Consider the following 23,691-nt stretch of genomic DNA (forward strand, 5'->3'; position numbering starts at 1 on the left):
GGTCGTTCGCCGTGCGGACGTTATCCCCGAGGCAGACCTCTTGTTGTATCCTCCTTCGCATGGACAATGTGTCAGCAGTGAGGTACATCAACAAGTTGGGCGGCACGAGGTCGTCGCTTCTTGTGCAAATAGCCAAGGATTTTTGGCATTATTGCCTGACGAATCAGATATCGGTAGTGGCGGAATATCTTCCGGGCCAGTCCAATCAGGTGGCGGATTGGAACTCGAGGTACCTCAGAGACTACAGCGACTGGAATCTGCTTCCAGAGGTCTTTCAGTGGATACAGACTATTTGGGGTTCATTCCAGACGGACCTCTTTGCCTCCAGACTCACATACCAACTACTGCAGTTCTTCAGTTGGAGGCAAGACCCACTGGCGAAAGCGACCGATGCTTTTCTCCAGGATTGGTCGAAGGCAACCCAATATGCCTTTCCCCCCCTTCATGTTGATCCCCAGAGTAATGTCGCAGGTGATCAGACGACGGGCGGAGATAGTCATGGTGACGCCATGGTGGACGTCCCAGTCGTGGTTCCCCAAGTTATTACAATGGAGTTACGATCTACCCAGACTCCTTCCGGAGTCGGAATTGCTATTGCTGGGCCCTCATCAGGAGCAACACCCACTGATAGTGGAAGGCAGGCTCCAGCTGATGGCTTGGAGGCTTTCAGGGAACAGTAGCAACTGCCAGGTGTTTCGAGCAGGACTTCCGAATTTATCAGGCAGGCCTGGGCACCATCCACAAGAAAACGGTATTCCTCGGCCTGGAAAAACAGGGTGGATTGGTGCGTGGAACGACAATTGGATCCCGTGGGGGCAGAGTTACCCCACATGTTGAACTTTTTATCGGATAAAGCAGCGGAAGGATTAGCTTATAGATCGGTGAACAATTTCCGGTCCGCCATTTCGGCGGGCATGCTCAGATAGACTGGAAACCGGTAGGCATGCACCCAGTGGTGTGCAAGTTGCTTAAGGGTATCCGGGTGGCCAACCCACCTAAACCCAAGTATACAGGTTTGTGGGTTGTTTCGTTAGTTCTCGCATTGTTTAACGGATGGCCGGCCAACACGCTATTAACTAGGAAACAATTATCGGCCAAATTGGCCATGCTACTTTGTCTTTCAGCATGCAGACATTCGTCGGACGTGCGAGCTCTCGACGTTACAGGTAGAGTATTTACTCCGGAAGGAGTTTCCTTTACCATTACAGGACGCACCAAAACAATGTCACGTCATATTAGTTACAATGCATTTCATGATAATGAGAAATTATGTGTGGTACACTGTTTGAAGACATATGAGGAATGCACAAAGGCCATCAGGCCTCAGGGCTGTTCACAATTGTTGATTGCATTGCAAAAAACTTTTAAAGCTGTGGCGGCCGCCACCATTGCCAGATGGCTGCGTTATATTATGAAAGAAGCTGGCATTGACAGCCCCATATTCGGTGCTCATTCTTTAAGGGGCGCTATGGCGTCAAAATCATTTATGTTGGGTTCCAGCATTCAGGACATTATGCGTAGCGCAGATTGGTCCTCGGAGTCCACTTTTAAAACGTACTATTATAAGCCGGTGGGGGATATTACCTCTGTTGTTTTCAATAAGCGTTAAACTATCATAATCTGAAGCCTCCGGTCCTGTAATAGAATCAAAAATTAGCTAGCATTCGCGCCAAGAATTTTCAATTCTATTAAGGACACGGAGGCAAGGATTATCCCACCCGGCTTGGTTATGTGTAACAGCTTGCCCACCCAGTTGTTTTCGGTGGCTACGGTTTCATCTCCTTTGTTTCAGGATCAGACAAGAAATCTGACTAAACGCAGAAGACTGCAAGGATATTCAACCTGAGGAGGACGTTCTTTCTTCCATGTTGGAGGAGTTATGATGTTATTCAAGTTATTTTGGACTTGTTCGCTACAAAGAAAGAGGAAGATGGCAGCACGCAAGGGGTTCTTATGGACTGTGGGGGCGTGCCTATGTACATGTCATGATAGGAAATGTAGTTGTTTATTGTTATTTAATGAAAATACGCATTTTCATTGGCTGCTGTGATGTTTGCAGTAAAGATTGAGAAGCATAATCCTCGCCTCCGTGTCCTTATTAGAATTGAAAATTCTTGGCGCGAATACTAGCTAATTTTTGATAACCTCACAAAGCCGCACACAAAAACGGACATGTATGTAGCATGCCTTCGATTCAAAACTAGGACACGGCGTTTCACCTTTCAGCATAATTAAACCGAACGAGATAAACAACCACTTTAGGAGGTCAAGCGTTGCCGGGAAAACAAACAGCAATAAAAGCATTCACAAGAGTTCCAATCGCGTCACTGCTACGCCAAATTACATTGCGTGCCTCCGTGTGCAAAACACGCATTCCACTGGACTCTGTCATGTCGTTTTCATTTGAAATCTCCCCCGCCCCAGTTTCACGCAAATGAGCCTCAACGCATCTCCGATCGCCCCTTTGCATCCTACTTGCGCTTATACGTGTTAGAGTGAATGTCGTTAAAGTGTCCACTATTGCATATATTGTTGAGCTGTTTTTCTATTGAAACTTGCCGGTTGATTTTTAAAACATGTAATCACACGACAACATTTTAATTTGGGATAAATATTACATAATATACGCAGGAGTATGCACTAGACCGCCTTTGCGGTTTACATTTTTTGCTCATTTTAAACGAATAACTTATTTGTGTTTAATACATACACATTTAATCAGACCATAATAAACACAAGTTTTGTTGAAGTGCGGCCTTTATTATCCCCTTTCCGTGTATTTATTTACTCGAGAAAAGTATGTGCTTGTGTTCGGGTTTACTTTTTAGTGGAAAATGTAGATACTTGTAAAATAACAAAAGGGGCGTCCTTTTCTCTTGCCTCGTTTCCCCACCTCATGGTAATCCCGCTAGACACGTCAGGAAATCGAGTGCCCGTGACAGCAGGTAAACGACGTGCCAGTAACCTCACCAGGCACCCCAGGTAAGCGGCGTGCCCGTAACCCACCACATGTAAACAACTTGCTGTTACCTGCACATTGCACGTCAATAAATGACATGCCGGTAACACCGCTAGGCACCCCGGGTGCCCGAAACCCACCACATGCGAAGAACTTGCCGGTGACCCCTCCCGGCACGCCAGTAAACGATGTACTGGTAACCCCACCTGGCACCCCAGGTAAGCGACTGCAGGTAACACCACCAGGCACATCAGTAAAGGCAGATCCGGTAACCTCACCGTAGGTAAAAACGAACCAGTACCACGATTGTGGCTATCTTAAAACCGGGGAAACCGGCTGACCACTGTACGTCATACCGCCCAATTTCCCTCATTAACGCCGAGGCTAAAATACTCGCGAAACTGTTGGCGCAGCGCCTCACGTCTCATCTGCCCAAGCTCATACATAAAGACCAGTCCGGCTTCATGCCGGGCAGGAACACGGCGCTCAATTTGTGAAGAGTACATGGTGTACTTGCGCGCGCGCAGTATCTATTAGAACCCGCAGTGATACTATCCCTCGACGCCCATATGGCGTTTGACACGGTCCACTGGCCCTTCCTATTTGCAGTACTACGCCACTTTGGTGTTGGCCCGAAGTTCTGCTCCTGGATCCGTCTGCTCTATGCCAGACCAATGGCGCATGTAGCCGCCAATGGCCACATCTCGGCAGACTTTCCATTGTCTAGAGGCACGTGCCAGGGCTGCCCACTGTCCCCATTACTGTTTGCCTTGGTCCTTGAACCACTGGCCGAATGGATAAGGTGGGAACCCATGATCAGTGGTATCCGCTGGACGGACGACTGGGAGGACAGAATATCCCTCTACGCCGACGATGTTCTGATATACCTCACCTCTCCCAAGCGGTCGATTAACACCTTACTATATGTATGCACGGCATGCGGCCGAGGTTCCGGCTATTCGATCAACTGGTCCAAATCCACCATGTACATACTGCAAGGTCCCGCGCCGTGCTTGCCGGACACCTGCCCGCTTCGGATCTCTGATGCCGGGTTTAAATACTTAGGGATACACATCACAGCTGACCCTGCCGTTTTCCATACACACAACCTACAGCCCCCCCTTGATCGCCTTAAACGTGACATCCGACACTGGGAATCACTACCGCTGACGCTGCTAGGTAAGGCGGCCCTGTTCAAAATGATGGCCCTGCCCCGCTTCCTCTACGTTCTAGAAAACGCACCCTACCCGGTCCGTCCCACGTACTTCAAAACCATCGCAGCGCAGGTCTCGGTGCTACTATGGAGTACTAAGCCTGCCCGTATAGCGCAAGCCAAGCTCACGCGCGGCTGGTACGATGGAGGCATAGCGCTCCCGGATGTCAACCTTTACTACTGGGCGTCACAGTTGAAGGTTGTTAACCAATGGCTTCATCTCCCCCAGTCTGAACCAGCCCTAAGGGCAGACAGGGCACAGTTGGGATTCTCTGGAATGCTGGCCCCCCTGTACGATAAATCATTAATCACCACGAAGATCGGCCCCCTGCGTCACACGCTCACCGTGTGGCACGCGGCGCTGAGCAGGTTGAAATGGCAGGGAGTACTGACACAGCTGACCCCGTTGTGGGACATAAAACAGCTGGGAAAACTGAGACACTCCAAGGGCTTCGACCGCTGGGATACTATCGGCATCTCGACCATTGGAGATTTATGGCAGAAGGGGCAAGTGCTGCCTTTTGAGACGCTGCAACAGCAATATGATTTGGCGCTGACAGAACGTTTCATGTACGTGCAGGTACGCCATGCATTGACAGCAGCGTTAAAGTCCGGAACAGCTATCCCGGAGGCGTCCCCGCTCGAGGACAGGCTTCTGACTGTCTTTATGCCCTCAAAGGCGACGTCTCTAACGTACAGGAAACTTGTAAACAACTTACCTGACCCTCTGGAGGCCCTGCGGGAGAAATGGGTACACGACTGTGGTGACATTGATGACTCAGAGTGGCAGGAGGCGACTTCGTCTCCGAAAGAAGTGGGTGTCCCATTGCGTCTTCGCCTGGTGCAACTACGTATACTTCACAGATCATACTACACGAGGGATGCACTACATAAGATGAAAAGGATTTCACACCCATACTGCCTGAGGGGATGTGGGGAAATAGGTAGCTTCTACCACACGATATGGGATTGCCCCCGAATTGCGCACTACTGGGTGCAAGTGATGCGCACCATGTCTCAATTAGAGGAACTCTCCATACTGCCTGACCCCAAGCGTTGCCTTTTAAACATATGGGAACCCAATGACCTCACACGATATGGGCAGAACTGGATGACGCTAGGTATGATGGTAGCAAAAAGAAATATAGCGCAGAGGTGGGGTGGGGGGATGTCGCCATCACTATCGGCCTGGAAGCAAGTTATGGACGCTGCAATGATTGCAGAACGGGCAGTGTTTCGAAATAGAGGTTGTCCCAAGAAATGGAATAGGGTTTGGGGGGCATGGAATAAGTACAGGGGGAACATTTGCGACCCACCTTCCGATACGGACAGCTCTAGCTCTGATACGGAATAAAGCTTTAGAACTTCGATCTTGGTTAGCAACCCATGTTCTGCTTGGTAGAAGAGGATGCTCCTGTGTTAATGCTGTACTCTCGCTAGTTTCTGTTGCCAAACTACCGAGCCTAACTTATTTTGTGTTTCTATGTGACACTGTATCGCATTGTTTTCAAATGCCAATAAAAATAATTTAAAAAAACCCCCCAAAAAAACCAGTAACCTCACACCAGGTAAACGCCGTGCTGGTAACACCATCAGGCACCAATGGTGAACGACTGCCTGGTAACGGGCCAGTTACCGCACCCTAAGTAAATGACGTGCCGTTAACCTCATCGTCGCTGCCAGTAACCTCACCGTAGGTAAATGATGTGCCGGTAGCCCACCACATGTAAACAAGATGCCGGGAATCCCACCCTGCAAATCAGTAAACGACATACCACGCCAGGTAAAAGTGCTGGGTGCACTGGATGACGCTTCCCCCCAGAAGTGGGAAGGGACCAGCCAGAGAAAGCAGATGGTGGGAACCCGTCCCTCAAACATCTCGGTGCCGCTCACACCCCAGGTGGCATCGGTGCATTCTGTGAAAGGCAAACTCACACCACATAAAGCGCGCGTTTATGGTGTTTGCTGACTGTGGCATTTCAATGACATCGTTTTGGAAACAGTTGCCGGGGCGAGGGCACCTCTGTCACTTCTAGAAAGCCACACGAAGCCGTAAAACATGGGAGGGCAGCTTACCTTTAATGGGGCCACCAACTTCAGTCCTTTACCCCCACGCCTGCTTTCTTTAAACAAGCATGAAATCTATACCGGAGTGAATAATGTCTGCAGATGCACTTTTCAAATGTAAATACTCAATCGCTTATCCACCCACCCTCAGGCACATGCACCTTGGGACAAGAATAAGGCGAGGCCCAGGCCCATGCTGGGGTTAGGTACACTCGGCATTCGAATCTGGACAAAGTACTACCTCCCTCACTCACATGACACTGCTCCCGTCTGCAGACACCAGTGTTACAGTATACTTTCCTGCCTAACCTTTAAACTCTTTGAGCATCCAGCTAGGGGTGTTTTTCTAGCAAGAATTTAGATTCAGTCAATACACTCACCTCTTTTTCTCTCGAACATCCATGCCGAATAATTAGTTCGATAAGTTTGTTTGGTTTAACTGGAAATCCCTCTGAGTTAACAAAAGTTTGTGCACATATTTGTATCACCAATAAAGGGCATGCACAGTTTTAACTTGCGTGCAATTCTAGAGAGGTCCGGAAACATTTACCTTTGAAATGAGAGATGCTTCCTAACGGAGGACAGCAAGGGCGCATTCCAGCAGAGCAGCTGTGAAATGGATCCCCAAAAAAATATAGAAGCTCGCGAGTGGTGCACGCGCTCGCCAGCATATGTCTTCAATTATCGCGGCCGTGTCTGGCCGCGATAATTGAAGACATATGGGCTTTGCCTATGGCCTATTGCGTGTTCTGTTAAAAAACAGCACGCACACAAAGCCCAATAAAAATGGGCCTAGGAATTAACACGCACGAGCTAAGTGGAATTTCCAGGTCCATTTTTGAAACCCTACCAAAAGGGCTTTTTGCTACGCTTCACTTGCGAGCCCTAAAAAACAGCAATAGCAGATTTCAATAAACTGACTCGTTACGCTCTGTTGCCTAGATTGATACATATCAAATTATTTGCTTTTCCCTGGTCTAGGAACTCTATTTCCATGCACTCAGGGGGTCCTTGATAAATATTGACGCAATAAACTGACTTGTGACAATGCACAAGGTGGTTCAAGCAGCTCAATGGCAATAATCAAACCGCCAATTGCTAACACAGCACCACTGCATGGCCCCATGGCGACTGGTATTAAATGTTTGACCTGGAATGTTCGGGCCTAAATGAAATAAAATGAAATACCGTATTTGATAAAGCGCACAGCTACTCAAGCTAGAATGTCCTGGCGCGTAGACAGCGGAGGGAGAAGAGTGAAGGAGCCAATTATTGATTAAAAAGCGACGATTTTGATGGGGCATGGCTAGCAGGCGAAAGAAATGGCCGCTGCCTGAAGAGGCTCCGTCTTCCAGATAACTTCCCTCGAGATCCGCACACTGATGCGCTGACATGCACGGTTGGCACAGTCGATGGCAGGCGTCCTGTCTTGATTCACCGTCGTAAAACAGCCCGAATTGCTGCAGGGGAAGGCGTTGGAACTAGAGCAGGTGAAATACTGGAGACGGAGGGCGGACGAAAGAGCGGCTGCAGTTGAGGAAGGGATTCGGCGCCAAAATCAAGATTAAAGTGGCGATACCTCCTCCCCGCACGGAGTACCTGTAACGAGAAACCAGACTGACGTAAGCCTCGCCAGCGCAGCTTCTGTACGGCTGAATCGAGGCCACCCAGGTTCACACCACGCAGTGGGGGCTGAATACATACTGCAGGAAGACACCGACTACAAAGTGAACAATGCCGCTGAAGAGGAAATTGCAGAGATCCTATCCATACCTTGATCCAGCTAAAGGCGAAGGTACTCCCCGCCAGCACCCGGACCCCCGAGACTTGAAAATAATAGTCTCTTACACAGGGTTGACTTAATGCGCGCCTACAGTGAGCTGCACAGAGGCACATTACACAAACAGAAATCCTTTGCCACAAAGCGTTCATTAATAGACTGTGTGTGCGAACGCGCTTTACTTGATCAAAGGGGCAATCAGCGAAGCCACAGGCTCTCTATACAACGCTACCTAGACACGCAATACAGTCAGATTTCACAAAATCAGACTGCATCTACAGAGTTACCAGCTGGATACTGCTACAGCGCGACCTCACCAACGTAACAGCAAGATACACGGATTCCTCCCCCCCCCCCCCCCCCCCCCCCCGGACCACTCGCCCCATAGATGATGCTCCTGTGCCACAATTGACCTAGGGTGAGAAACCCGACATGCCGCAGGTGTCTATACGACACACAGGCAGGTGGCGGTGAGTACCACCCCAGTCACAGTTGCTCCAAGTAAATAACACTGAGGCACGCAACGATGGGTGGCAGGGCCAACAGGGTACACAGCACGCAAAACTGGAAAAATACACTTATACTAAAGTCCAATCTGAATCCACAGATCAAGATCCGACTGAAAACTACGAGCCATACAACAGTAGACAAAGCAGACATGACGTTTCAAGACATCATGACTACCCTAAATAACATACATATCTCCTTAGATTCAAGCAAAGGTACAATCTCAGTTGAACTTTCATTAATCGGAGCGGATTTCCAGAAATTGGCCACTAGAGTGAGAGAAGTCGAAACAACTACATCCACCCTCGCCAGATACACTTCCGCTCTGAAAAAACAAATAAGTCAGCTCGAAGCTGACAATAAGATGATGGCCACTAAGCATGACAATCAAGAAGGACGATCAAAACGTAACAATAGAAGACCTATTGGCGTCCCGGAGCAATCCCGGAGAAATAGCCCTCGACCTACTAGTTGAAGACCTGATCAAGAATCAACTAAACTCTCAAATTACTTCTCCGTAGAACAAGCTCATCATGTCCCAGGAGGGAGACACCCCCGCCCCCCCTTCCCCCAGGCCCATACTAGCTTGAAACTTCAATTTTAGGGATCGGGATGTGATACTGCACACTGCCTGTGTTGCTCCTCCGATACGCTTTGAACACAGCACTGTCACAATCTTCCCGGATTACATAGCAGCAGTGACGAAGCAGCAATGCGTTTTTCTGGAAGTGAAGAAGGAGCTCCGAAATAGTGAACTCAAATATTCAATGCTGTTCCCGGCGAAGCTGGGAGTTGAGGCCAAAGAAAAAACATGGTTCTTCATGACTCCCAAAGAGGCGCAAGACTGGCTAGAGGGGTGGCGCAAGGCCCCAGTCGATCAGACAGAAGTCACGGACAATGCTTGCATGATAAGTCATCAGCACAATCTGACGAGACTAGAGCAATGGAAAACACGTCGCAACCAAGCGGGGAGGAATGAATGCTTTTACACCAACAATATTTCCGGAACTGATGCTAAAGCCTAGGTAAATTGAGCATAGGGATGACCAAACAACTCGCACCTCCACTATGACTTTGCGACAGCTATTTTACACGTCATAATGACGCACCCGTCAGACACTATTCAAGCATTGTATGATATGGAATTATTTGACTTTGTCCATTTACAAACTGAAAATAAACCTTACAAATTATGCTATTGCCAACATGGTACACCATAGACGAGGTGGTACTGGGGGGCCTCTGGAGAACCATTTCCCCCCCCCCCCAGCCCCCATCAAGGTATCGGGTATGGGAACTAAGCACTCTGCACAGTTGGGGTGGCAGGTAATTTCAGGTCCGTCAAGCAGGGAGGAGGGTGGATAAGGGGATAAAGTTAATTTGTTTATATTTTATATTATTTATATGGTTAAAATGGGTTGCGGTTACGCATCACTACTTTTAGATTACGCCTCTGACGCGTTATTATTCAATCTCCTACAGCATAATTACAAGATATGACAGAAGACAGTACTGACTGACCATGAAACTGTCACCTTGACAACTTCCCTCGCGCCAGGTATCCCCCTCTCACTGCTCACATGGAAAGTTAACGGACTGGGCTACAAATTCAAGAGAGGACTGGTCCTACAGTACCTGGGACGCCACGCCCCGGCAGTGGCCCCGATTCAGGAAACACATTTAGTGGGCTCCTCCTGTAAAGCTCTAGATAGATGGGGCTTCCAGCCAGATGGAGGTTCAGTCTGAGTTTACTTCAGGTTCACGAGGGTGGGTATCATCGTGCGGAAACAATTCCAGCTAGTTATTAAATGGACATTGACAGATAACCAAGGGCATTACGTGGCCGTCTCATGCCAGTGGGAAGGACGTGTATATAACATAGTATCAGTATATATCCCCCGACACTTCACTCAGAGGCCCTTCAGGCCCTTAGTACGTTCCTACTCGCTCTCCCAGAAGGGAAACTCCTGATTGGTGGAGATTTTAATACCACCATTAATGGTGCTCTCGACCGTCAACCCCCCAGCAATAGGACCTCACGGTTCACTGAGTTCCTAGAGGCACTCGGTCTCATAGATACTTGGCGTTTCCGTAATTCTTCCAGTCGACAGTTCACCTTTTACTCCGGGTACACAATAGCCTCTCCCGAGAGATTACGTGCTAACATAGGCAGATATCTTAGGGAAAATAATGGAAGTAACTAACCTACCTAGAGGTTTCTCCGATCATTCCCCAATTGTAACTAAATATACATACCATACAGCGGTTTGACGACGTACCTTCCCCATATATCCTGGATTTCTGCAAAACCCTAAAATGGATAACTACCACAACGCAACAATACTTTCAAGAAAATGAACGCTCTGTCACCTCCCCAGTAACTGTTTGGGAGGCCTACAAGGTGGTCCTTCGGGGCCAAGCCATTTAGTTAATTACAGGCCACAGAAAAGAAAAGAAGAAGCAAATAGAGACCCTAGAACAAGACGTGGCCCATGCAGACAAGCTCTATGCCCTCAAATCCAACGAGAGCGGCAGCCCAGGCTCTTAGTTTGATACAACAGGAGTATAAGGGGTACCTATGGGAAGACACGAAGGCCAAGCTTCAGGCTACACAACATAAAATATACGAAGTAGGGGATAAAGCGGGGAGACTCCTGGGCAGGTTGGACAAGAGATAGCGAGCTAGTCGGTGGATCGCACAACTGCACCCAGCAGATAAGGAAATTACAACTGACCCACAGAAAATAGTAAGCGCATTAGCCAGACACTACTAACACATTTACACATTGACACAGTCTACGACAATTGAGTAGGCACAAGCTTTCATAAAAGATATTAAAATGCCCACACCAAAGCCGGAAGCGGCCCTACCACTTGAGACTGATCTCACAACATATGAACTACAATTAGCTATAGGAGCCATACAATCAGGGAAAGCGGTGGGACCCAACGCTATACCTATTTAACTTTACAAAAGAACTGCAACTACTACTGCCCTACACCTATTAACAAGCATTTACAATGCAATGGTCTCGGCATCATTAAAGGTAGAGCTATTGGCATTGCTCGTGACATTTTTTTTTTTAAATCATAAATAAATGGCACTGTCATTTACATTGCCAATAGATTAATCGTTAAATAAATGGCATTGTCATTTACAATGCCAATAGCTACACCCCTACACAGAGCCACCCTCACACAGAGCCACCCACACATAGAGCCACCTACAAAAAAAACTATCCACACAGAGCCACACACACACACACACACACAGAACGGTGGCATGATGCGCTTTAGATGAATATGTTTAAAAGTAAAGTGCAGCATAGTGCGATTGCTACAATAGTTAATTGTGGATGCGTTAACAATTGATGCGTGCATTGATGGTTGGTGGTGTGTGTGCCTGTAGAAATTGTGCACTGATGGCTGGTGGTGTGTGTGCTTGGTAGAAGCGTGCAGTGCCGGCTTGAGGTGTGTGTGCCTGGTGGAAGCGTGCACTGACGGCTGGTAGTGTGTGCGCATGTCAAGCGTACAGAGATGGTTGGTAATGTGTGTGCTTGGTGAAAAGGTGCACTGACAGCTGGTGGCGAGTGTGCCTAGTGAAAGTGTGCACTGACAGCTGGTGGTGTGTGTGTGTGCGTGTTGGAAGCCTGCACTGATGCATGGTCGTGTTTGTGTTTGGTGAAAGCGTACATCGATGGCTGGTGGTGTTTGTGCCTGGTAAAAGCGTGCACTGACGGCTGGTGGTGTGTGGTTGTGTGTGTGGTTGTGTGTGTAGTGGTGAGTGTGTGGTGGTGAGTCTGTGGGGGTGAGTGTGTGGGGGTGAGTGGTGATGAGTGTGTAATGGTGAGAGGCTGGTGTGTTTGCGGTGTGTGTGAGTGTGGTATGTGTGTGTGGTGCACATGTGTGTGGTGTGTGGTTTTATGTGTGTGGTCCTATGCATGTGTGTGGTGGACTTAGTTTGAGTGTTTGTCTCCTGCACACTCAAACAGTGCCCCTACACACATACACTGCTCACCCTGCACATTCACACTGTTCACCCGGCATAGTCACACACTGTTCATCCTGCACACTCACACATTGTGCACCCTGCACACTTACACACTGTTCACCCTGCATACTCACACACTGTTTACCTTTCACACTCACACACTGCAGTCACTGTCACTCTGCAGTCACACTCACTCTGCAGTCACACTCACGCTGCAGTCGCTCTGCAGTCACACTCACTCTGCAGTCACTCTGCATTCACTCTGCAGTCACACTCACTCTGCAGTCACTCTCCAGTCACACTCACTCTTCAATCACTCTGCAGTCACACTCACGCTGCAGTCACTCTGCAGTCACACTCACGCTGCAGTCACTCTGCAGTCACACTCACGCTGCAGTCACTCTGCAGTCACACTCACTCTGCAGTCATTCTGCACTCGCACTCACTGCACTCACTCTGTACCTGCACTAACTCTGCACTCACTTTGCACCTGCACACACTCTACACTCACTCTCCAAAAATTGTGCACTGATAGCTGGTGGTGTGTGTGCTTGGTGGAAGCGTGCAGTGCCGGCTGGAGGTGTGTGTGCCTGGTGGAAGCTTGCACCTACGGCTCAATTCTTGTTTTTAACCTCTATGTCAAAGATATACGTTGATTTAGCCTTAATGTTAAACTTACATTTTGTTCAAGGGTGTGTGGTTGTTTTGTGTGACCTGGGTGTGCGTTTGCGTTGGACTAGGGTGGTATTATGACTTTTGCTCGATGTAAATTTCTATGTTCTAAATTTGAGATTGCTTGTTGAACCCAGGCATTTGGAGGTCCACCTGGAGAGTAGCTGCAGGTGCCCCTATGGCTGCAACAAACTTACTTACATTGAACCAACATGTGTAGAGCTTTTTTTTATACATGTATTACCTATAACAGTTTAAAGGAACCAATCTGCGAGTACGCTCTCCATCTCAAAATGTAATTAGAAGGCATGTTGACAAACTACCTCTTTTCGGCAAGAAAGAAACCAAAACCTCGATAGGACTGTAACACTGACTAAGCGATGCCAGCTAATCTGTCACCTTCACCTGTGGCATAGTGGGAATTCCTGGCCTGTAAGATGGCCTGCCTCTCTAGTGGACTTCGAGTAACCCAGGCATTGAAAGCATATGATGATGGGCGCTTTGGGCTTCCAAATCTTCCACACATTTCAAACATGAACAGGGTGATAGTCTGTGCTGCTCATCCTTTCTTTGTGAAATCCTGCAGATATCTGAGTTCCAAATTAATGACACGCTGCCTCGCGTTCCTGAGCCCGTTCTGTCTGTGAAGAACAGATTTAGCAACGTCCACGTACGTCCACAGTGAGAAGTGCACGGACATTCCTCTCTGAAGTTAGATGTTCATGGCAGTGTTACGTTGCTAAACCTCGAGAAGAAATGCACTCGGCCGCCAGCCAGTAGCAGTCTCCACTTGTTACTGCAGTGTGTCCTGCAGAACACCTTACCATACAGGACTGTGCTCTGTACTTTTCATCCAAGGACTGCTCTCGCCTCAATCAAGCAGCATGCCCCTTCTCAGAGAGATGCAAGGAGCCACCTTCACTTTGTCAACACTACTCCTCAGAAATAGGCATGAGAAAAAGAAGGTCGGTTTCGCCAGCCTTACTGTATTTGCTAGTTTCCAGCCCCAGTTCCCAGGGCAGCTCTGTTCGCTAATTGGTTCCCGAGGGTTTGTAGGAGAGGGCGGCTTTGAAGAGAAGGGTAGAAATAACACACTAGGTGTAGTAACTGGCAGCGTTTGCCGAAATAGATCTTGTTTTAAAAACGTCTCAGTTCCCAGCTGACATTATCAACACTGTGGTATAACTTCGGGTTGGTTAAATAACAATGTAGATGTACTGCTCCGGCCCGGCCCTCTTGGGACAAAGGGAGGTACTGCAAGGTGTTTCTTTAAGTATTCCGGCAGCCTCCTTCAACGATGCAGGGGGCCAAAAGCGGGCTCGTCTGTTGTCGGTGTGTGCTCTGCTGGGGTTGTGGGGGCACTTAGCGGGAGGAGGGCGGGACACGAAAAGCGGACCTCGTGAGACGTCCGATGTCGGGAAGCGAGCTGCAAAATGGCCGAAAAAAGCTCTGAGATTTTTTCGGATTTGGGGGCGTGTTCTTGCTGTTCAAAACAGGCGTGGAAAAAAAGTCGAAAGAACAGCAAGGAACACGCCCCCAAATCCGAAAAAGACGGAGCCTATTCTGAGAGAGAGTTCTCTCCTCCAATGGCTGGCCTCCATTTAGGAAGCCAGCCAATGGAGAACGAGCAAAAAGAGGGAGGGATAAATGCAGCACTCTAAGAATCATTAAATCTCCGACTTCCGGTTTCTGCCTTACGGCAGAACCGATAGTCCTCGACCTAAAAAGGTTTGTAGCCAGTCTAAAGGCAGCGGAACTCCAGAGGGACCAATGTACAGCAACCATAGTGGCAATTCACAAACCCGGGAAACCATCCTGGGAATGCACGTCTTATCGGCCCATATTGCTAATTAATGCAGAGGCTAAATTACTCGCTAAACTTTTGGCAGCTAGACTAACTCCCCATCTCACGGCATTAGTACATCCAGTCCAATCCGGGTTTATGCCAGGTAGAAATACGGCCCTTAATCTGAGGCATCTCCACGGTGTCATGGCGCAATCCAGGAGGCAGCGGTCATTCTCACATTGGATGCGCGTATGGCCTTTGATACAGTTGAATGGCTTTTCCTCTTTGCTGTTCTTAAGCCTCTAGGCTTCGCCCATAAGTTCTGTGCCTGGATACAACTTCTGTACACAAAAGCTCTAGCCCACGTGACTGCAAATGGTCACATCTCAGCTGACTTCCCTTTGGGACGTGAAACACACCACTCCTACTTGCCCTTGAATGGAGCCATTATCAGCATGGATCAGAAAGGACCCGAATATTCGAGGGCTCCATTGGACAGAGGGGTGGGAAGATCGCATATCCCTTTATGCTGATGATGTGTTGCTCTATATGGCATCCCCTAAGCAGTCCATCAACAGGCTCTTGGACATCTGTAAACTATATGGTCAATTTTCTGGTTATACCATTAATTGGACTAAGGCGATACTGTATGTCCTTTATGGCCTCCCACCGCAACTCCCAACGGAGAGCAATTTACAAATAGTGAAAGGCAGTTTTAAGTACTTAGGAATCCATATCACACCACACCCTGAGGAATTTATGGACAAAAACCTCATGCCACCTCTTAAAAGACTTCAACGAGATGTGAAACATTGGCAATCCTTGCCATTAACATTGCTTGGAAAAGCTGCACTTTTCAAGATGATGGCACTTCCCAGGTTCCTCTATGCCCTGTAAAATACCCCGTTCCAGGTTCCCCCAAGCTACTTAAAAGCATTTATGGCAGAAGTCTCAATTTACTATGGGAAGGAAAACCGGCCCGTGTCACCATGAATAAAATGGTAAAGAGCTGGTATGATGGGGGATAGCTCTTCCCACAATACAAATGTATTATTGGGCTTCACAATTGATAGCAATTAATCAATAGCTTCACGCCCCACAAACAGACCCAGCATTTATGTCCGACAGACACGGGTTGGTAGAGGGAGGAGTAATGAGGGCACTATACACTAAAAAGCGCACTACGCCATTGATAGGACCCACAGCACACACAGTCCAAATTTGGCAAATAGTACTCAAAAACCTAGGATGGGAGGGTATCATAATCCAACTCACCCCACTTTGGGAAACACAACGACTAGGCAGACAAAGTACTAGTAAAGGATTTAAATGATGAGACTCCATCGGAATATCAACAGTTGGTGATTTATGGATCAAGGGAGCAGTGGCTACCTTTGCCCACCTCCAGGATCAGTACGGAATGGCATCCTCTGAAATATTCAGATACACACAGACCAGGCATGCACTCATGACAGCTATACCTGCCAGTACTGTACTACCTAAGGCCTCCCTATTAGAGGACAGGCTACTGACAGAATACTTTTTTAAAAAAAGGCCGTCTCCCTCACCTATCGCAAAATTATGAATAACCAACCAGATCCCACGACACCTCTTAGCGAAAAATGATCAAGTGTCATTGGAGAATTAGATGACACAGACTGGCAGGACGCGCTCTCCTCCCCACGCAAAGTGGCGATTTCCTCAAAATTAAGAATAATACAATTGAAAATACTTAATCATAGCTATTACACCAGAGTGACCTAGCATGGAATAGGTGGGGCTGGAGATGCACTTTACCTAAGGCAGTGCGGGGCAGTGGGTACTTTTTATCACAGACTTTGGGAGTGCCCACAGATAGCGTCATACTAGACAACAGTTATGCGAACCCTTACAGAAGTTAGTGGAGAAACTACCAGAACCCAGAGGATCTCTTGAATGTCTGGGAGCCAATTGACCTAAACCATGCAACACAAGATTGGGTGACGCCAGGAATGATTTTTGCCAAACAGAATATAGCTAGGTTTTGAGGTTCTCAATCCTCCCCCGACGCACCATGACTGGTGCAGTGATATGGAGGGTGCTATGGTGGCAGATAAGTCAGCATACATACATTGGTGCCCAAAAAAGGGTGGAAGAGTATGGGGGGCCTGGAACGCATATAGAAGGAACAATTGTGATCCGCCTCTGACCGAGTCAGACAAGTACTCTGACTAATCTAGATGAATAAGAAATGTTGACTGTCGATTTCTGCTAAAATTAAAGTATTGAACGCAATGCTCACATGGGAATATCAATGTGATGTAAGATGTAAAATGTACATTAAGATATACATTGTAACCGTATTTTTCAACACTGTTTTAAAAATCAATAAAAAAGTTTTATACACTTTTTTTTTTTTAATGAAAGTAGGTCAGAATTTACCCTCAAGTACTCCAGAAGGCTATTCCATAGTTTAGCGTTTAAATGATGTGCGAAAAGCCCGACTTGTGCACACCTACCTTTGACATATGCTTCCTACAGGAACATTATCTTTCCCCAACAACAGAGCCTCGTCTGCGCGTTCGCTGGTGTGCAGAAACCCATACATCATACTACTATAACTATGCGAGTGGTACGGCTACACTCATTCGTTAAAACATACCATGGAGACTTACGCAAGCAAAATCGGACCCCAAAGGTCGATTGTTTTCCTGGCCGGCACCCTACACCAGCATTCAATAATACTTGTGTGCATTTACGGGCCTAACACCAATTGCCCCGAATTCTTTAGCTAAGTATGGTGACACACTGTTACCCTAGGACCGGGGGCGATAATATGGGAGCAACTTTAATGTTATTTTAAATCCGGACATGGACAGGTCTAGCACCTCTCGACGCCCTCACCCTAGAGCTGCGGCACAGATACGTACCCTGCTTCAGGACCACAGCCTGACGGATGCACATCGTTCTTACACAATTCTAGTAGAGAAGGTAAATGCACCACATCTGCGACGGAGGTCTGGTCCCGTACAGATTATTGGCTCGTCACGAAAGAGGTCCTAACATGGATGACCAGCGCCACGCTACTGCCCGTACATTATCTGATCATGCCCCAGTACTACTGGAACTGGCGATGCACCTTGTAGTCCCACGTGCCTTCTCCTGGCGATTGCCTGCCAGAGCTATAAGAGACCAAGTACTTTGATCCAAAATACGAGCCACCATCATTGACTATTTCTCAACAACCGAGGGCTCAGTCACGTCTCCTTGGTGCTCTGGAATACCTTTAAAGTAGTCGTAAGAGGTGCCTGTATTGCAAAACAAGCGGGGGTCTTGAGGGCTATTCACAAGAGAATTGCACAACTAGAGGCTGACCTGAGAGCATTGCATTAGAACAAGAATTTAATCAATCCAAAGACTAAACCATTATGGCGTGCATACATGAAACTATCAGAATATAACGAAGAAGCAGAACGAGAAGTACATTATCTGGGACGGGAGGAAATTGCCCGCAGGTATGGAGAGAGAGAGGGCCCCAAATGCTCAGACACCTTATAGCGAATAACTATATTGCAGACGAGAATAAGAAACACAATACCAGGCCCTCTGTCGTACTAAATATGATGACCGCCTATTATTCCAGACTATACCAAACCAATCCCACTTCCCCCAGACCAAACTAAAGAATATTTGGAATCTATACAACTATTATGGCTAAATGATGCACATCGGCAATACCTCCCCATATACAAAGGAAGAAGTCCTGCACGTAATTAACAGTCTGCCTAATGATAAGGCCCCCTGCCTCAATGGCCTCAAGACATCTTTTTATAAAGAATTTTCCACTATACTGACCCCTCATCTTCTAGCTATGTATCAACCGTTTGTGGAGTCTGGGGAACATCCCCCAGCTTTTCGTGAGGTGATCATTGTTACTATATTGAACATGGCAAATCTGCCCCGTTCCACAACTCTTACAGACCACTATCTATGATTAACGTAGACATAACATTGTGGCCAAACTTATTGCCAATCGCTTGGCACCACTTCTTCCTGACATGATCCGTCCAGATCAGTCAGGCTTTGTGCCTGATCGATCAACCACACACAACCTCCGCACTTTATTTGCGGTCGTGCATGGTGTGGACCCCAGGGTGGCTGCAGATGCTGCCCTACTCAACGCCATGAAGGCGTTCGATTCCTTGGAATGGCCCTTTTTATTCCAGCTCCTACAGCATTTAGGGTTTTTTTTTTTTTTGTGAAAGTTTTTATATAGCGCGAACAAGATCTTTGCAGATATCAGAGCGCTTTACAAAGCCGGGAATACCAACAAGAGAGTTGAATTAAACATATTAGGTGGGGAGGGTAGGTACGTGAGGGATCAAAGTAGTACAACACATCAATAATACAAATAATACAGTTGAATGCGTACATAGATAGTCAGTAGCGATAATCATACAGGTGAAATACATAGTCATAGAGTTCTGTGTAGAGTCTTTCCAGCTCCATGCTAATACGTCAAGTGTATTTGGCCATAAGAATAGCTTTTACTTCTTTCTTAAAAAGTGTGATGGAGGAGATGAGCCTGGTTTCAGGAGGGAGTGAGTTCCAGATCCTGGGTGCCATTCCTGAGAAAGAGCGTTTATAAGTTTTTTCCTTCCGGAATCTTCGAGGTTTTAGCAGAAGATTGTTTGTGCCTCTAGTGTTTCTGGAGCCGCCAGAGATTGACAGCTTCTTATTGAGGTATCCGGGAGAGCTCAGATGTAGGGCCTTGTGTGTCATGCAGGCGATTTTCAAATGTATTCTGGCTTCAAAAGGCAGCCAGTCCAGTGTTTTCAGGTCAGGGGTGATGTGCGAGTGTTTTTTTGATCCAGTGATGAGTCTGGCTGCAGCATTTAGAGAGGCTCTTAGCGGTGCAGTGGTGGTTAGCGGGAGACCGCAGAGGGCGGTGCTGCCGTATTCAATTCGTGGGATTACTAGTGCTTGTACTGCAGTTTGGAAGTCTTTGGCTGGTAGGAAGGGTTTCAATTTCCTCAGGGTATTGATTTGGAAGTTCGCTCCCTTAGTAGCTTTGCTGATATGATGCTGCATGTTGAGGTTGGAGTCGAGAGTTATGCCTAGGGATTTCGCTGAGTCCACTATGATGGGTTGGACATTGAGTGCAGTTAACTGTTTAAGCCAGTTTTGCGTGGTGGAGATCTTCGCTGGAGGTGAGATCAGCAGGAATTCTGTTTTCAGAGCATTGAGTTTGAGATGATTATCAGCAAGCCAGGATTGGGTGCTTCTGATCGTTGAGTTCAGTAGTAAGATGTCATTGGGGGATTGTAATTTGAGATATAGTTGGGTGTCATCTGCGTACATGTGAAAAAGTACATTGGATGCTTGAAGCAAGGTGGTGAGAGGTTCCATAACTAGGTTGAACAAAGTTGGTGATAGGGAAGATCCTTGGGGGACGCCTAACGAAACAGGTATTGGAGAGGACATCAGGTTGTTACTCTTGAATTTCTGCGACCTGTTGTGTAAAAAGGAGGTGAACCATTTGAGAACAGTCCCAGAAAGACCCATTCTTGTGCTCAAAAGATCGAGTAACTTCTCATGTTTAACAGTGTCGAATGCTGAAGAGAGATCAAGAAGGATGAGGAGGCAGGTGTCACCTCGATCTAGTATTTGAAGGGCGTCATCAATTATGTGAGTCATAGCAGTTTCAGTGCTGTGTCCTGCTCGGAAGCCTGATTGATGAGGGTTGAGGAGATCAAACAGATCAATGTGTTTAGTCATTTGTAGTTGTGCACATTTTTCCAGTAATTTGGCGAGAGTGGGTATATTGGTAATGGGACGGTAGTTGTTTAGGTCAGATGGGTCGGCAGTAGGTTTACCTCATTAAACGATAGGTGTACCTCATTAAACGATTATATATTGCCCGCGGGACAGTTGTGGAGATGGCTGTGATGTCAACACCGCCCCTTAGTCTTGGAGCCTATAGCACGTTGGATGCAGAGATAAATCCATGTAGATTAGATGCACCTTTAACTGTGCATATCGATCAAAGGCCTAACCCCCCACTAGTAGGAAGGCAGGGAAACATGGATATAATCTCCTGGAACATAGCAGGTCTGTCCAGTAAACTAAAAAATCAGGACTGGTTAGGATACATCAGGAGATTTCACATTATTTGTCTGCAAGAAACTTGGGAGGCAGATTGTAGCGCACAAGCACTGGAAGGCTACAAAATGTATTTTGTCCCAGCGCGTAAATCCCCTTTAGGGCGAGCCAAGGGAGGTCTAATCCCTTATGTGGACCTGAGGTTACAGGGGAAATGGGAGGACCTAGCCTGGGACTCTAATTGCACACAGGGAACAAGGTATACGAACAAGGGACTAAAACTAATTTTTATTAACTTCTATAATGCCATCAGGGGCGGACAGACTTTAGCTAGCACGGCAGAGTTGGAACATGGGTTGGTAGGAATTGAAGCGCTTGGGGATGTAAGCGCTCAACTGGTGTTATTGGGAGACTTTGTCATTTGTGCCCCCACCTAATTAGCAGTGAGGGGGAATGGTGCGCTTGCCCAAGGGAAGAGGGACTGCATATGGAACAGACCAGGGAGGGATCCGAGTTAAGCAAGCTGTTGGGCACAAACGCCCTCACTCACACGATGGATTTGATAAGAGTAGACGGGGACCATCGTATCCACCCAACTTTTAAAGGCAAGGGAAGAGGCTCTTATCGATTTTATTTTTGTTCAGAGTTCCTTAACCCCTTCGGCGCTGATGACAAGCTCAGCTCGTCATCAGATGCGCCGCTCGCACGCTGATGACGAGCTGAGCTCGTCATGTAACGCGGCTTTTTTAAAAAAGCCGCGTAGCGCGAAAATCGCCGCAGCGCGCATGCGGTTAAAATGCCGGATTATACGTTTTAATGTTGAGTTTAGGGCCTTAAGTGATCATAACCCCCTGGTGTTGATTTTAAGGGATCCTGACTCAGTTAAGCACTTACATCGCAAGCAGATCAGAGGCTCTATCACAGCCACCGATCAGGGAAGGAGACTGAGATGGTCAAATACTAACTGTGAAAAATGTTATAGGGCACTATTGACGGAGAAAGACCAGCAGGTCTGGAAGTGCCTAGACCCAACAGTAGAGGGGGTGGACCTAATCACTGCATTTGAAGGAGTCGCACATTGCATCGACGGCCTGCTCAGGGGTAGAATGCCAAGAGAGGATGAGGACATTCCTAGGTGGTTCGATTGGCAATGCTCCAGCGCCTTGAGGGAACTGAAAGCAGCCTTAAAGATTGTTCCCAAAGATAAGACAATGGTGTCCACTTGCCGGGGGAGGTACATACAGGCACTAAAACAACGCAAAACCTCACTGCAATATCGGGCTTGGGAGAATTTGAGGGAAACGGTCGAATCAAGGGACATGACCGCATTTTGGAAAATAATAAATGAACCTTGTTTCCAAGATAAGAACAAAGCCAAGCTTGTATGCCACATCCTGCCAGAGGCCTGGGTGGAGCACTTTCAAGGCCTCTATAATCATGATAGTATGAGCATTCCAGTACCATCAGCAGGGACAGGAAATCGAAGGGTTGCCCAAACCCCTTTCTCTCTGGGGGAGATAAAAGCGGGAATTGAGGGCTTAACCCGGAATAAGGCCCCGGGCCTGGATGGAATCCCCCCAGATCTCCTAATGACTTAGGTAGACCTGTGGGCGTCTATCTTAACCCCTGCCACGCTCATGACGAGCTGAGCTCGTCATGAGGTACGCCTCTCGTACATGACGAGCTGAGCTCATCATGTAACACGGTAATTCAGAGCCTTTAGCGCACAGCGGTAAAACGCTTAGCGCGGATGCGGTTAACAAGAGTGATCAACACGGCAGTGGAGTCAGGCATGCCGTCTTCCGGGTCCACTGCGATAATTGTCCCGATTTTTAAAAAGGGTAACAAAGACAACCCACAATGTTACAGGCCTATCTCACTCATCGATGCAACTGTGAAAGTTATGGGGAGAGCTATTCTCAATCGGCTTATGGACCGGGCAGACGAACACAACATCATTTCGGACATACAGTATGGTTTAGGGCCGGGTCGTTCAACCTCTGATCAATGTCTCAACCTTTATCTCCTGGTAGCCAAGTACACTGTCGCTAGTGATGAGACGGTGTACTTGGCTTTCATGGACCTCACAGCAGCATTCGACCGGGTTAACCGCAAGAAATTGTGGGAGCTATTGGGGGTCATGGGCGTTGATGTAGGACTGGTTAATCTCTTAAGCACCCTGCACCAGTACACCTCAGCCCAGGTCAGATATAACGCTGATGGAGATACTACTGATTCCTTTCCTTGCTCTAGGGGAGTGAGACAGGGCTGCATTCTGGCGCCTTTTCTATTTACTTTATATATTAATGGTTTAGACAAGGCACTAGGATCATTAGGGGTGGACTGTCCGAGGATAGGCAGAAGAGGGATCCCTGTTCTGCTTTATGCGGACAATGCAGTGCTTCTGCCACGCACTGCGTGGGGCCTTCAGCACCTCATTGACAGCTTTGTCATCTTCGTGGAGAACCTGGACCTGTCCGCTAATCTCTCCAAATCATACATCATGTAGATGGGAAAAAGGCCAGGCAAGAAATTTAACTTTAGGATCGGCACCCACTGTTTGGAAAAAGTGCAGGCATTTTCTTACCTGGGAATTTTATTTGACAGCCGCACCAGGTTTAACATACTGTCAGAT

At 47.6% G+C, this 23,691-nt stretch overlaps 1 protein-coding gene across 2 annotated transcripts in view; it reads right to left on the reverse strand.

Moving 5' to 3' along the window:
* Nucleotides 1-23,691, reverse strand: part of TRIM23 (tripartite motif containing 23) — a 712,673-nt gene that overhangs the window by 590,532 nt on the left and 98,450 nt on the right. The window lies entirely within an intron of this gene.

The sequence above is a fragment of the Lissotriton helveticus genome, chromosome 2_1 (assembly GCF_964261635.1).
Source record: "Lissotriton helveticus chromosome 2_1, aLisHel1.1, whole genome shotgun sequence".
Lineage (NCBI taxonomy): Eukaryota > Metazoa > Chordata > Amphibia > Caudata > Salamandridae > Lissotriton > Lissotriton helveticus.